The sequence below is a fragment of the Neolamprologus brichardi genome, chromosome 18 (assembly GCF_056152115.1).
Source record: "Neolamprologus brichardi isolate AB-2024 chromosome 18, ASM5615211v1, whole genome shotgun sequence".
NCBI classification, from domain to species: domain Eukaryota; kingdom Metazoa; phylum Chordata; class Actinopteri; order Cichliformes; family Cichlidae; genus Neolamprologus; species Neolamprologus brichardi.
The window spans coordinates 10,575,276-10,579,648 of NC_142121.1; positions in this window are offsets into that span (position 1 = coordinate 10,575,276).

Here is a 4,373-nt window from a genome sequence, read left to right on the forward strand (position 1 = left end):
CTAAATTTAGATAAATACCACATATTCTGAATTCAAATCTTAAAAAAAAAAAACCCTATTTAGTCGGTAGACGTTATAAAGGAGTGTTATCGGAGCTGTTTGTTGATGTATGGCATTTTTATGTCCCAGAGACGAATTGAATTTCATTTTATTTTATTTGGATAATAATAATAATAATAATAATAAAAAACCGCCTAAAGGCTGTCCAGCTGCAGAATAACAGGACTTCAAGGACTGCTCCAGATGAAATATTTACTAAAAACAAACAAACAAACAAACAAACAAAAACAGTCTTCGTTAAGAGCTCTCGTTAAGTTCTGTATTAATTTGGAAATTTCCCAGTTTAACATCCGCTCCTCTTGACTTTATTTCTGTAACTTAACGCTTATGGAAACCGGTAATAAAGCCGCAATAAATGCCGTTTCTTTCAACGGCGTTAAGTCTCTTTAATGTGTTTCTCGTAGTGTCAATACTGACACCGTCACTTTGTTCGTGTCTCCGGGAATAAAGGCAGGACTTCAGCCGAGCAGCCTGCCTGCAGACCGGACTGGCAAAAGGAGTCCGCTGGCACTCGCAGGAAGCCTGGAATTTCTTTTAGGGCAACATGCTGTGGAAATGCAAAATAAGGATCAAGTGATCCCAAAATATTCAGGATGAGGCAGGAAAATATGCCAGACTAAAAAAAAAAAAAAATTCAATCCATTCAACCCTTATTAAAAATCAGAAAAAAAAGGATAATACCAAAAATCTAAAGACCACATGTGCAGACAAATATGAGAAAGGTGGCATTTAGAAGTCTAGACTCCTAGATGGAGTCTGTTATTTCTAAATGTACCTACATTGTAGACGGTGGGTCTTACAAAACAAGAACACATGTCATCAGTATGAGGTCTTCATAGTGCTGAGTTGCTCGTTTTAATCTTTGTTTCCAGCTTTGGATTGTTACATTTGGAAACGGTTTTCATTTAAAACGCTCAGTTACTTTATTATAAAACTGAGACGTTTGTTTGATTTGAATTCAAACCTGGCAAAGTTTTGTAGAGAAGGTTGTTCAGATGTTTTGCTGTGATGTCTTTAGATATTAGACTTTACACTCATCCATAGAGACAATAAGCACAAAACAAAGGCGCCACAGAGGCTGTGTTACTCAAGACATGCTGGAGCTGTTTCATTTGGCCCCTTAATTTATTTTGAAAGTTAAAAGAGAAATCATGTTTTTCCAAGCTGTGCCACTTTTGTCCATGGATGGATGGATGGATGGATGGATGGATGACTGACTGGTTATTCAGAATATCTTAGCAAAATCTAGTGAGACTCTTTTATCTTGGTGGAAGGAGCCTTTCTGAAATCCCTCTTTAAATGATACAGTTTTTTCTGTCTCTGTCCAAATAGTCCCGACTACAGTGGGACCCTCTGCCTGTGCTGCGTCCTGTGCCAAGTTTCCAACAAACACAGCGTTGAAAGAGGCTGTGCGTGATTTATTAAGGCCTGATTCACTGGCAGTGAGCAGTACATGCAGGAATACTACCAGACATTGTTGCTGCTCCCTCAGTTGCTCACCCAGTAAGCCACAGAATTTCTGTCCCTAATGTTTCTAATAAAACAATATCAACACCCAATCTGGGAATTCATGGAGATTATAATGTGCCTATAATGGAATTTATCCATCGCAGCTATTGAAGTCCATTTCTGATATTAAAAAAATGGGAGAAGTTAAATGAAAAATCATAGAAATTGTCATCATTTTTATTATTTTCATTAAGTCAGTGTTGACTTTTATTTTTTAAAATAGACGCTGTATCATAGTAAACAAATAATCAAGCCAACATTGAGCTAAGCTAAAATATTGACTTTCTCTGACATCCACAGCCTCTTTGATCTTAAGTGGGTCAGCACAGTGAAACTCCTCTTTCTGTTTCTTTACAGAAACTTACATTTAATCAATAAGATTTTTTAATATAAGAAAAAGAAGCACAATTACAACTGTGCAGTTCATGTTTTCTACTTAATAAAGAAATGCTGCTGTAGTAAATTAAAGAAATCTGTCCACATGTAAGAAGTAAATGTGTAAAGTAATATAATAACTTAATTACTTTGGTGTAGGAGGTCATTAACTAGTCAAGAAACAGTTAAAAATTCAAAGTTCATGTACAGTGGGCCAGATTGGAGTCTTCCCCTGGCCAGTTCATAGTCCCCGGGCCTTATGTTTCACACACCTGCTATAAGCAGTCCATTTATTGACAAAGAAATGTGTTGGGTCAGGATTATTAATGAAATTCCACTTCCAGACTCTAAAAACATATTGTAGTTTTGACTCAGCTGACTGAAAAGCTAATACTAGTCATGTGTCCGGATTTTAAATTCTGATTTTGACTCACTTTGTATTTTGATTTCTTGAGCAAAATCAGCATCCATGTATTTATTTGTAAAAACAGTTTAAATAGTGTTTTAGGGATTTCATTAGTCTATTAATTAATCTTTACCGATTAACTTTAAATTTGTTCCTTTTTGTTAAAAATGTAAAATGCTGCATTACTTTATTTATATGATAATAACCTTCCTATTGAACAAATAAGAGCAGATGGATGAGTGGAAACCTTTCTGTCTAATTAAACAGCTCAGCGTTAACTGAGGACCTTTCCCTGTCAGCTGTATTCTGCTCATTTACAACTTCTAACTTTTATTCTTCTTAGACTGTATTACTGTAGCTTTGAATAAGTCACATTTATTAGGGATGTGCCCTCTGTGACATCATACAGAGCCAAGAGTAGAAAAAATATCTAAAACAAGTTTGAAGCCTGTTATTGTCTCACAGGGATCAGATGTACACTTCTTACATCATTAAACTACCCCCCTTTTTAAAATGTATATTTAATTTTTATTAATTACTATTATTATTTTATTTTAACTTTTTTGAAATTTTATTTAAGAATAAAAACTAAATAAAATAAAAAGTTTCCTAATGTTTAATATCAGTATCCACCACTGTACCACTATATATACAGTGCTGTGCAGAAGTCTTGAATCACCCATTTTATTTCTTTATATTTTGCTTCCAAGGAGCCACACTTGTAATTTTTTAACAAGATTTTTTACAAGTGATCTTGAGCAGTAGCTTTGCAGGCTTTCTGGAGATTTTTCAATGTTTTTCATTCATTTTTACTCGAGTCCTTGTACCATTTTTAGATGAATGTTTTTGTTTGTTTCTTTGTAAAGACACTAAGGACTGATCTTTCAATTGTTTGACCGTGAAAAAGCTCCATAATCAAAGCACATAAAAGACTTAACTTAGCAAACAACCAATTTTAAATGATATCTTTAAGCACTTTGTTGCCAGCAGCTTTCCTGAGCTAAATCTACAAAACAGTGCGACTGGTATAAAACAGCATTTTTGCTCCAACAAAAATGGTGATTAACAAAGAGCTAGTAGCTGAAAACCTGTCAGTGTGTCCTTAAAAAAGGAGGAAACTGGACAGGTGGAGGACAAAAGTAAAAGTGGCACAGTACACTGAAAATCATGTTCTTAAGAAAGAGAACAAAAACCATTAAAGAACTGACACCAGAGCTGAGAGATGCTTTAGCCCTTCAGTTTATTTATATACTGTTTGCTGAAACTTCAGAATAGGTCTCAGTGGAAAGGTGGCTGTCAAGAAGCCAATGCTAAGGAAGGGAAACAAGGAGAAAAGGCTGAAGTTTGCCAGATTATACAAGAACTGGACTGAAAATCAGTGGCAACAGGTCTTTCAAAACCAAATTTTAATATGTTGTTTCAAATAATTGTCAATATGTATGGAGGAGGTCAGCCATCTGTAACAGACTGTGGGGGATGATTCATTTTTCAGCAGAACAATGATCCCAGACACACAGACCCCCTCGAGTCCAGACCACAACATTACTGGAATCATGATGGAATCATCTTGACAGAGAATAAAACAACAGACAGTCAAAATCTAAAGAAGAGCTTTGAATGTCTTTCAAGAAGAGTGTAGACGTCCTGAAGACAGCGTAGAGAAATGACGAGAAAGCTTTCCCAACAGAGTTCAGGCTGCGTTGAGAAAGAATAAAGGTGGCCATAAGAATATGAGCTTTCAAGCTCATTAGAATTTTACAAACTCTATTTTTGACTTATAGTCGCACGATTCAATAAATCACCACAATTAATCCCATCTTACTAGCAAAATATAAAGAAATCAGAAATATTATCCAGGTTTTTTTTATATTTTTATTTCATATATGCATTTAAGCTTTGTTTTAATGTTTTGGTTACATTTTCTTTAATAAAACTGGTAAATTTCAAATTATGAGTCGTTGTCTTCCAAAGACTCAATTTCCCATGCTGCCTTTCGAGGGGGGCGTCGTCAGCGCACATGTGC